Genomic DNA, 12799 nt, shown 5'->3' with positions numbered 1-12799 from the left:
TGCAGCTCAAAGTGGTACTTGTGCCATTATTAAAACTGAATGTTGTGTTTACATCCCTGACAATTCTGGCAATGTGACAAATATCCTTAAAGATTTACATGCTCAGATAGAAGCTTTGTCCTTGCCAACCTTGTCATGGGAACAATATCTTAGCTCCTGGTTCTCTGGTACTTCCTGGTGGAAAACATTGTTAGTCTCTGTCTTTGTCATCATACTCATTGGCATATTCCTGTGCTGTGGCATTTATTGCTGCATCAATCTAGTTCGAGTACTAATGAATTCTTGTTTCTCTTATAGACCACCCATCACTCAAATGGCCCTCCAGCCTATTACTTCTCAATCGGACTTTTATCATGGACCACTCGATAGACCCAATTTTTAAAAGGGGGACTCCAAACTGCTTGCCCAACATCACCCTCTTTCAGCCTGAAGAAGCCAGAATGATCTTCTCCCCCTTTCCTTACAGCAGTAGAGTTCCCAAAATTAGAGGGGGGAATGAAGCCAGACTTAAAGATAGGTAGTCAGTGTAGTTAGGTAAATTGGGTCTAATATCAAGTAAAATCCAAAATGAACAAAACAAAGAACGTGGCAGTGGACCTACGGATAGGATAACTGGTGGATAAGATAGAGAACTGAGGTGGCAGGTTTCCCATCTGGTAGACACATCCAATATAGATCACTATTTTAGTGATCTTGTAATACATGTGAATAAATCCATCCAGAACCAACTGGATCCTGTCCTGCCAAATAGCCAATTACAAACCAGAATCAGCCAAACCTAGACCAGAACTATCCAGCAAGTACATGAAAAAAAAAAAACTTAAAGTTTTAAGCCACAAAGTTTGGGAGTATTTTATTAGGCAACAATAAATCAATGATTGACTTCAGTAATTACTTTATTCCAAACATTTGCACCATTAGATAGCTTCCTCTACTACCTGCACCTGATTTTAACAGACATACTTAACTCCCCATTCTTCCCTACCACTGCACTATAGCATAGTGGTAAAGAATACTGATTTTGAAGCCAGCTGCTTTTATCTTGGCTCTGGCACATATATATAATTCAGAAGTCCTAGAGAAAATTATATGACTTTGCTGGATCTCATGTTCCTTTTCATAAAAACAGAAATGGAAACAGAGTTGAGTATAACTGATTGAGAAAAGTAGGGGAAGAAATGAGGTTTATTATACTGGGTACAAATAGCACTGGATGTTCTGCAGATGATATTGTTATGCTCGAGTTCAGGACCCCCAAAAGACCACCAGAGACCAAGATCGATGTAAGCAGCAAAGAGGTGTTTATTGCAAGCTAGCTCAGTCCCCGGCTTGCACTCAGCAACTGGTGATGCTGAGAGGCCCCGAGCCTAGGGTTTGCAGCAGTTTTATACACTCTTTGGGGAAGGTAGGGACTTCACATACATCATAACATCTCTTAGCAAATCATCACACACCGCGGGAAAATCATGAAACAACTCTAAAACATGATTAGCACATTCACTGGTGGAAACAAGTTGGGTAGGAGTGATTGGTTACTACAAGAGGGGGATTCATTTGAACTGATTGGTTTAGGCCACGAGGGGTGTTCGTGCTGAAATACATGGTTTCCCAACATGTTATCAACCACCATAAACTACTGGGGGGTCATCTGGCATCCCAGGTATTTTCCCTGTCTCATGCTGATTGGTGGTTGCTAGAGGGTTGCTTTGGGTCCTCACCTAGCCTAACTGAGTCAGGGACACCTGGCTCCGAAGATCTCTCCTGTTATTTGCAAACAAACAATTCAGCAGGTGGGTATGTGCTTAGGAGTGCTCTGTGGGTTTTTCCAAGCCCGGGTCAGCGGCGGCAAGTCCCCTGCCAGCCAGGCCCATGGCTCCCTCTCTGGTCCCGCCCTACTGTCTGAGCAAAAGTCTGTGCCCACGAGGGCAGAGGAGTGGGTGTGGGCGCCCCGAGCTTACTTTCCTTCCCAAGCCCTACCAGTGGGGAGAAGGCCCCTCCAAAACTGAGCTTTGGTCTGACAATCAGAATGAGGATACATCCCGCTAGGTGCTCCATGTGCTTGACACAGTGCTAAAGTACACGTTCAGTCTGTGGTGGAGCCTACAAAAGAACGAGGCTGCTCCCCGAGCTTCTTCCCAGTAGTGCTTTCTTTTTTTTTTTTTTTTTTTTTTTTAAAGAGAGAGTGAGAGAGGAGAGAGAGAGAGAATTTTTTTAATATTTATTTTTTAGTTCTCGGCAGACACAACATCTTTTGTTGGTATGTGGTGCTGAGGATCGAACCCGGGCCGCACGCACGCCAGGCGAGCGCGCCACCGCTGAGCCACATCCCCAGCCCCCCAGTAGTGCTTTCTAATGTACAAGACTTCTGCACAAGATCCTATATCCTCATATGCCTGCTTAGCCTCTCATTCTGTCATTCCACCGACGCACACATCTCAGTGTTCACACTCGTCAATTGTTGCACACTTCCTCAACTCTGTGCTTTCTTCCGGCCTCAGGTTGAACTTACTAAACCTCTCTGACAATCTCCCACCTATCCTTCAAGGCCCAATTTAAGTGTTACTTCAGCAAAATCTTTCCCAACTATTCCAAGCATTTATCCTCAGGAATATCCTTGTTGAAAGTTGAAGAAAAAATGTATGTGAATTCCACTGGGTGAATGTTCTGCAGTTTATTTATTCATTTTATTATTGATGGACTTTGAGTGGTCTCCATTTTTTTTTTTGCCTGAACAAAAAGTTGTGCTGTGCATTGTAATACATGTCTTATGGAAGTTAATTCCAGCTTCAAAGTACTACCAGTTTACCAAACTTCTCAGTATGTATGAGAATTCTAGTTATCTCATGTTCTCCATAATACTTAGTTTTTTTGTCTTTTTAATCTCATGTTTTTTAGCAAGAATCTCACGGTTGTTTTAATTGACAACCTTTTCTTGGGGGGGGGGGGTGTTGTTTTTTGACACATTTGTCCGCCGCGTGACCAGCATGCTGGTTTCATACAAGAGGTTCCTAGCATAGAAGTTAACTAGTGAGATCAAAATAAACACACAAGACTCGATTACCTTTTTCTTTGACCAGGTCAAGACAGCCCTCCCTCTAGCTCTCACCTCGAACCACCCAGTGGGGCAGCAAGGCTTACTCAGGACTAGCAGGGGAGAGAGAGAGAGAGAGAGCACGCCAGGGAGTGGTCTTTTATTGGGGAACAAGAATTTCAGGGGAAAATTCCTTCCAATGAAGGTCAAGGGGGGCAGCATTCCAAGGTCAGGGTCAGTGATTGGTCTCAGGGTCAATGGTCAGTCACACCCCCACACAGACAGGCTCTCGCACCTGGAGAGGGTGGGGATTAGCTCTGACACAGTTTGGCCAGAACGCCTCACACCCAATTGGAGAGGTGCCCAATCACATGCGAAAATGGCTCCCCACACATTTGGATATGTGTATAGGTCATTTGCTCATTTTTTCCATTGAGATTTATAGAATTCTTTATGTAATCTAGATATGTCACTTTTCAGATATATGCATTAGAGTGGATAGAAATAGCCTCTTTGATTCTATAGTTTTATTTTCACTCTCTCATTGGTATGTTTTGATGAACAGAAATTTTTAACATTCTGATTTTAATTTTTTTCTTTTTTATAATAGGACTTTCTATATTCTGTTTAGGAAATATTTGCCTACTCCAAGGTTATAAAGTTATTCTATGTGTTCTTCAAAAAGCATTGTTGTTTCAGCTTCCATGTTTACTTTAACAATACATCTGTAATTGATGTTTGCTTGTGTACGGTAGGGCTGAAGATTTTTTCTCCCCTGATCTCTAGTTGCCCTGGCCCATTTCTTGAAATAACAATTCCTTCTCTGCCATACTACAATATCATCACCTTTCTTAGGGTGACCAATATATGTGAATCTAGGTTGTTTTTTTTTTCTTTCATATTCTAGAAAAATATATGTAATCTGAGATATATCATATTAACCATTTTTTAATATTTATTTTTTTAATTGTAGTTGGACACAATACATTTATTTTACTTGTTTGTTTTTATGTGGTGCTGAGGATGGAACCCAGGGCCTTGCATGTGCTAGTGGAACACTCTACCTCTGAGCCACAACCCCAGCCCATATTACCCAGCCCATATTAACCACTTCTAAGCACTCAATGGCATTAGGTACATTTACATTGTTGTGTAACCATCACCATCATTCATCTCTAGAACTTTTTTTATTTTGCAACAATGAAAACTGTATCATTAAACAGAAACTCCCCATTCCTCCCTCTCCCAATCCATGGCAATCATCATTCTACTTTCTTTCTTTTTTTAATGAAATTGACTGTTATAAGTGTCTCATAAGTGGAATCAAATTATTTGATTTATTTCACTTAGCAAAATGTTTTCATGTTTCATCCATATACCACACATCAGAATTTCCTTCAAGTGGGGATTCTTGAACCCAGTCTGATATCTGCCCTGTGTTCCTCACACTCAGCTAACTTAGAAAAATATCACCAATGAGGGAGACCAGTTCAGAGGAGGGAAGGAGATCTTAGGTCTGTGATGGAATGAGTAAACATCATTCTGGAAATTGACTGCTTGAAAATGTCCCCTGAAATCATGTCATGTTAAAAGTAATGGGGTGCAAACTTTTTCTTAAGATTCAATCCACATGCTCCAGATGCTCCTCTGCAAACCTAGGTGAAGTCTTCACCATTTTGACACTAACTCTAGTTCCTGATATGCAGTGACTTTTACCTCCACTAATTGAAGCTGCATTTATAGTCACACTCTGGACCCTATCCTACCTTCAGAAACTTAAATTCAGACTTCATTCTCAGCAAGAACACCTTATTCACCCATTTTCCTCACTCAGTTACTCCCATGTCATTTGTCTTTTATCTTTGTTTTACTCATTGAGCTGTCCAGTCTCTGTTTCTAAATTCTCCCTTCAATTATTTTTGTCCCTGATCCACCTAGACTCTAGGGCCCATCCACTTTTGCTGGTGCTTTCCATTTCCTTATTTCATTAAGTATTCTGTGAAACCCATCCAGCAGAAAAGAAACCTAGCCCTGGATCACTACAAAGGTTTATCTCAGTAAGCCTATGTGTAGGCTGCCAAATGCTGCTGAGAGAAACCTCAGACCTCCATAGAATAATGATCCTAAAAATTATAGTCTCTTCCCTTGTAAAAGGGGTCCGGTGGAGCATCGGAGGGAGAGACCACACAAGAGACTTACTCCATGCAATTGGCAAAAGGGGATTTATTGGGGATCCATTCCAGCGCGCTGGGGCTCCATGCTCAAGAAGGGAGAGCAGCCCAGAGCCCAGAGCAGAGATCAAGCAGAGCTTAAGTATACTTTCTGGAGAGGGCGGTGGGCTTTGCATACATCAGAACAAATCATCATGAGGCGCGGAAAAATTGAACAACAACTCTGAGACGTGATTGGCACATTCATTGGTGAGAACAGGTCGGGCTGGGGTGATTGGTCACTCCTAAGCAGGATACACATTCAAACTGATTGGTTCGGGCCCTGTGACAAACTGCACAGGGCCCTAGGCTAAATGGCCAGTAGGGCATTGTCTTAACTATATCAGGAATCTGGGTGTAACAGAGGAACTTAATAATACCTAATCTTTTACATTTTAATTCAAGCTTTCCAGCTTAGAAACTTTACCCTTTCACCCTAACTGTATCCTTAACTCTGCCCAGGAATCCTCACAGGTTTCACTTAGGTTTCTTCCCCACATTAGCACCTCTGGGGTGTGTGTGTTTCTGGAGACTGAACCCAGGGCCTTGTACGTGCTGAGCAAGGATTCTACAACTGAGCCACATTCCCAGCCAGTAACTGTGGCTTTTTAATACCTTCTTTTTCTTTCTTAAACTTTGTATCTCTCTTAGTACTTCAAAGTGGATGCCATCTTAATCGAACTTCCCAGATGTTGGTTACAATAACTAAAAATGTTCCTGAATCTATTTTTATCTTCCTTTCATGGCTGCAGTCTGGCTGGGCACAAAATAACCAAGCCGCCACAAAGCCTTGTAGGTTCAAACAGCAACTCTTTATTCCTGAACTCTCACTGGCACTCTACACACACTTACCGGGAACACACTCCCTCCACCGGGTTCTGTGCGCCAATTCTCCCAGAACCCAGCGAGAACTCGGAACCCAGTGAGAACTCAACAGGAACTCCAAACTAGCGGGTGCCCAAGGCAGCAGGATCTGCCCTAATCCCAGCAGGATCCGCCCTAATCCCGGAGCTGCCCTAATTCCAGAGCAGGGTTACCTTTCAAACATTCCCTCTAGCAAAATGCCAGGCATCATTCCAACTAAACTGTGGCTCTCAACATTTCATAACAGTGGAGGAGGTGCACTATGCCCTTCCAAAACAAATCCTACATTTTACTCTGAATCCCTTCTTTTTTTCTCAGGGCTTCACGCCCTTAGCATTTAACTACATGTTCAAATCTTTCCCATCTTTTAAGAAAATTCTACTTCATACCCTTTACTAGCTACTCTTCTTTTTATCTTACTGTCTCTGGATCCTCCATTTTATCCTAACCCACTGCATCCTGGCTTCCACTCTTGCCAGGCCACTGAGACAGCCCTCACCAATTTCTTTGTGGAAATAAACATCACCTTATTGCTAAATTCAAGGCTTCTTTTCATTCCTGATCTTGCTTGACCTCACAGTAGCATGTAACCCCACTGATCCTTCCTTCTCTCCTCTTTTGATCTCAGCCATCCCAAACACCTTTCTGTTCTCTGTAAGCTGGGCTTCTTTGCTTTTAGCCCTTAGCAGATACATTTCCTTCTGATCAAACGACTTAGTATTTGATCCTCACCCACTTTACCCAGCCAACTCTCTTATATTTTAGGCTCCAGTCCACCATCACTTTTTCTAGGAGACATTCTCTGGGCATTTCTGCCTATGGCCTGTGAAAGACTGGGTTGGGTGCTCCTTCCATAACTTAATCATGTTATGGGGTCAGCATTTTTCCTGTAAAAGACCAGATAGTAAATATTTTAGGCTTTGCAGATTGACATATGTATATAACAAGAGAAAACAAATGTTTATTTTTCCCCCCAGTACTGAGGATTGAACGCAGGGGCACTATCCCACTAAGCTACATTCTAAACCCTTTATATGTTTTATTTTGCTGAGTTTTCCAGGCTGGTCTCACACTTTGGATCTTCCTGTGTCAATCTCCCAAGTACATGGGATTATAGGCATGTACCATTGCATCCAGCTCAAATGTCTGCAAATTTTTGTTGTAATTCAAAACATAACATGATGGAGTACATTTTTTTTACAAGTCTACTAATGAGTAGAATGGCATTACTTTGGGGGGTATAACATTTCATTTAATTGGGACTCAATCAGGGTTGATGTCCCCAAACATCAAAATCAATTGCAAAAAAAAAAAAAAAAAGCAATTACAGATGTTCAGTTAATGTTGACTGTAATGAGATTTTATATATTATACTGAGTCCATTTTTTTATGCATAATTCTGTGTGATGGATGTTGCAAGGGAAATATAATGAAACCTAAGCATGACCCCTATTCTCATGGAACTTGTAAGGGTGTAAAATTACCTTTGCAGACAAAGAACTTCTTTTTTGTTTGGTGGTGCTGGGGATTGAACCTAGAGCCTTGCACATGTGAGGCAAGCCCTCTGCCAACTGAACTATATCCCCAGCCTGAAGAGGATCTTCTTCATCATAAGAGTCACTGCTTTAGGAAAGATATGAAAAAGTTCATTACATGTGCCTAAGATCATTTTTTTTTTTAAAGAGAGAGTGAGAGAGGAGAGAGAGAGAGAGAGAATTTTTAATATTTTATTTTTTAGTTCTTGGCGGACACAACATCTTTGTTGGTATGTGGTGCTGAGGATCGAACCCGGGCCACACGCATGCCAGGCGAGCGCGCTACCGCTTGAGCCACATCCCCAGCCCCCTAAGATCATTTTTGAAACAAATTATATAGTTCAGAAGACAGATATTTATTTTAAAAAAATAAAGCCAGGAATGTCCTTAATTTTATAGGAAATCAGTAATGTAAATTCATTTGCACTTTCAACATTTTTTTCTTTAGTTTATATTTCTTTTTCTTTGTTTTAACATCTCTTAGTATTTTGTTATTTCCTTAATAATAGTTATTTCTCTTGATTCAGCTTAAATAGAAATTAATGATTTGGTGCATGTCTGTAATCCCAGAAACTGGAGAGGCTAAAGCAAGAGGATCACATGTTCAAGGCCAGCCTCAGCAACTTAGCAAGACTCTGTCTCAAAATATAAAATAAAAAGGGCTGGGGATGTAGTTCCATGGTAGAGCAGCCCTGGGTTCAATCTCTAGTGCCAATAGAATAAAAATAGATATTGATAATTTTATGTACTGAATGTCACTTTTCTGCATCATCAGTTTAAAAGATAAGGACAAGTGTCCTTCTTGGATGAGTTTTATCTCTATCTGCTTATTCTGGGTTTTTGTTTGTTTGTTTGTTTGTTTGTTTTGAGATAGGGTCTTGCTAAATTGCTTAGGTCCTTGCTAAATTGCTGGGGCTGGCTTTGAACTTGCAATCTTCCTGCCTCAGCATCCCGAGTCGCTGGGATTATTCTTTTTTTAAAATTTATATCCTACTTTTAAAACTCAAGGCAAATTTATCTGTTAGTTATAATACCAAGGACAGCACATACTTAGACCATATTAAGCTCTCTAATCACTTGAACTATATAAAAGAATAATAAAAAATTTTTTATACAAACCAATCTAAAACTCTCCAGTAGTGTCCTCTTGATAGTTATATTGATAGCATCTACATATAAGAAAAGGAAGAAGATAAAAAAAAGTCCCTCTTTAATATTTAAAACCAAGAACAAGATGAAAAAAACTAATCACTATGAGAGCAAAATACAGTTCCCCAATCTCCTATCAGGACAGATTATTCATTGAGGTCAGAGGTCAAATATAATCACATTTATAGTTGGGGGAAATTTGTATAATGAGGCATTAAATATTCTTCAATAAATCGTACACAGAAGATATAGGTATGAATTTGATTCTTAATTTTTAATGTTTTCCTCTTTTTCTGCTGTATTGTAAGGCATGCAATAGTAGAAGTTTAACATTTATTTTCTAAAATTATTTCCTTTAATTATACAAATACTGAAAGTACAAATTTTTTAATACTTAATTTTGAATTTTCAAGTCAACTTATTGAGTATAAGCACTTGTTCTATATTTCTTCAAAGTTTTTGCTTTAACATCTAAAAACGTTTCATTTTTTTAAAATTTCAAATCATAAGTGTTCTGGGTGAGAGGAATCACTCATCTGCCTATGACCTTTTAGGAAAGCTGTTTTGTTGAAATGCTGTACCTGTACTTAACCTAAATTTGGGTGGACTATGCTTTACTGTATATAAATGACAAATTCAGTTTCTGAAATTAAACTTTTTATTTGCAATTTCAAAAAAAAATCACTTGTTCTATAGTAATACTCTGGGAGAGAGAGGGGAAAAAATTAGAAATAGGCCAGTGATCCCAAAACTAGCCTTAATTTCTCCCCTGAGGTTTATACTAGTATGCCCAAGTACTGCCTGTGAAAAACAAACCTTGACTCTTCCCTCTAAACCTCTTCTCTAAGTCTAGAAGTCTCCCCAAAATGAGAGAACACCATTGCCATCCAGTTAGGTCAGAAGCATGAGACTCATTCTCTTGTTTGATGTTGTTTTTCCCTTCACTTCTCACATCTACATTATTAGCAAATCCTCTTTGCTCTTCCTCCAAAATATGTTGCAGATAAAACCATTTCTTAACTTTCTAATATATATTCCCTACTCTTAATGTCTCATCTATTGTTATATAGCAGTTTGTTTGTTTGTTTGTTTTAATTTTAGTTAATTCAGGTCTTTTCTGACTGAAAACCTCCTTATAACTGCCTGTTGTAATTATTACAATTCAAACTCCTTTGTATAGCCTATGCTCACATTTATTAATTTCTTATTACTCCAGATACTTTACATGGATTAACTGATGTTGTCTTCCATAACTATCCTGGGAAGTTGAAGCTATTGCTAACCTCATTTTTACAAAGCAAGACTGTAACACAGGAAGGTTAAGTAACTTCTCCAAGTCACACAGCTAATAAGTGACTGGGCAATAATTCAGGGTCAGTGAATCTGACTCCAAAGCACAGAATCTGGCTCTTTTATGCCATCCAGCTTCATCTTGTCATTTTGCTTACTTTGCTTTAGCCATGCTGGCCTTTTTATTCCTTGAGTGTATAAAGCCTGTTCTCTCCAAAGGATTCCCCCCTCCACCACAGGCTCTTCTTCTATCTAAAATGCTGATTTATTGATTTACATATACTAGGGATTGAACCCAAGGGTGCTTTACCACTGAGTTACATCCCCATTCCTTTTATTTATTTATTTTTATTTTGAGACAGGGTATCACTTAGTTGCTGAAGCTGGCCTCTTGCATTCCTCCTGCCTTAGCCTCTTGAGTCATTGGGATTATAGGCGTGCACCACTGTATGTGGCTAGAATGCTATTCTTTTAGGTCATTGCATGGCCCCGAGCCCAGGATTTGCAGCATTTTTATACATTCTTTGGAGAGGGCAGGGACTTCACATACATCATAGCAAATCATCACACACCTCGGGAAAATCAAATAACAACTCTAAAACATGATTAGCACATTCACTGGCGGGAACAAGTTGGGTAGGGGGGATTGGTCAGTACAAAAGGGGTATTCATTTGAACTGATTGGTTTAAACCAAGAGGGGTGTACATGCTGAACTACATGGTTTCCCAACTTGTTATCAACCACCATAAACTACTGGGAGGGTCACCTGGCATCCCAGGTATTTCCCTGTCTCATGCTGATTGGTGGCTGCTAGGGGGCTGCTATGGATCCCCACCTAGCCTGACTGAGTCAGGGACACCTGGCTCAGCAGATCTCTCCTGTTATTTGTAGATAAACAACTTAGCAGGGTGGGAATGTGCCTAGGAGTGCTCTGTGGGTTTTTCCAAGGACAAAGGTCATGTCCCTTTCTTGGACAGGCTTTGCTCTGAGATAGAGGCTGGTTTTTCACTAGTAAGTGACTAGGCTATAATTCAGGGTCAGTGAATCTGACTCCAAAGCACAGAATCTGGCCCCTTTATGCCATCCAGCTTCATCTTGTCATTTTGCTTACTTTGCTTTAGCCATGCTGGCCTAGATGTATTCTACATTACAGACAAACCTTGAAAACATTATGCTAAGTGAAAGAAATCAGGCACAATAGGCCATGTATTATAAGATTCCATTCATATGATATATGCAGAATAGGAAAATCCATAGACACAAAATAGAGTAGGGTCTGCCAAGGACTGGCATAAGAGGGAAATAGAGGGCTGGGTTTGTGGATCAGGGGTGGAGCGCTTGCCTTGCACTGTGTTCGTCCTCAGCACCACATAAAAATGAATGAATAAAATGAAGTTATTTTGTCCATCTATGACTAAAAAAAAGGGGGGGGGGCGGCGAAATTGTGGCTACAAATGGGTATAAAATAAAATATATTCTTGGTTAATGAAATGTTTCAGAATTAGTGGTGATCAAAATTAGTGCACAAATTTGAAATTATACTAAAAACCACTTTTAAAAGTGGATTTTTATTGTTCATGAATTATATCTCAATAGAGTAATATTAAAAAGTAGAGTAATATTAATATTATTAAGAGGCTAAAGAAGGAGGATCACAAGTTGAAGGCCAACCTGAACAATTTAGTGAGACCCTGTCCCAAAATAAAAAATAAAAAGGCCGGAAATGTAACTCAGTGGTAGAATCACAGAACTGGGGACTTCTGGAAAACTGAGGCAGTGCAAAGACCTACCTGCCCTTCAAACCCCAATCCTTGAGATCAAGGTGGAAAGATTTCAAACATGTCTATTAAATAGAGTAACAAGGATTGAGTTTTATTAAAGAGATAGGAAAAGGGAAAGGGGACACTCTTAAGGGAGAGAATGGGTCCTCTCAAAGAGGAGGTGGATAATGTGCCTCTCTTGCACCCCAGTTTTATTGGGGATCCCATAGCCGTTTCCAGAGAGTTCCACCCAAGTCCACCTCTTGACTTTTAACTGACAACAGGATAATGATCCTGGTGATGAGAATCAGGGCCAAGTTACATTTCTCCAGAATGTTGAAGACTGAACACCCAAGAAATGCCTAGGCAATTATTTAAAGGATAGAACAGAGATAGACTTCTAGGCAGAGTAGGGGCCCCAGAGCTGGGTGTCCGAGGAAGTGGGGGGGTCCTGCCCCTCTTATGATTTTAGATTTCCTTTATTCTCATTCTCTCTCCCCCGCATCCTGACTACATGATTAGTGACCAAAAGGTGAGCCAAAAGGTGGAGAGATCTAAGGGCTACCCAGAGGCATTCATTAACAGCCCCTTGCAGTGAGGATCAATTCCCTGGAGGCAGGTAACCTTGGCAACTGGTGGAGGAGGGGAAAGAGCTCTTGGGGCATCATTGTTTTATTTCTTTACCCCTGAATCGGCCCCCATTTTTCTGAGCAGACCCAATTACTTATTACCTACACTGACTATCCAACAGGCTGGGGCTGGGAATGTGGCTCAGGCGGTAGCGCGCTCGCCTGGCATGCTTGCAGACCGGGTTGGACCCTCAGCACCACATACCAACAAAGATGTTGTGTCCGCTGAGAACTAAAAAAGAAATATTAAAAACTCTCTCTCTCTCTCTCTCTCCTCTCTCTCTCTCTTTAAAAAAAAAATAACAGACTTTCAAGTATCTATTGCTGGGG

Source organism: Urocitellus parryii, chromosome 11 (genome assembly GCF_045843805.1).
Source record: "Urocitellus parryii isolate mUroPar1 chromosome 11, mUroPar1.hap1, whole genome shotgun sequence".
Taxonomy (NCBI): domain Eukaryota; kingdom Metazoa; phylum Chordata; class Mammalia; order Rodentia; family Sciuridae; genus Urocitellus; species Urocitellus parryii.
This window is presented reverse-complemented; position numbering follows the sequence as displayed.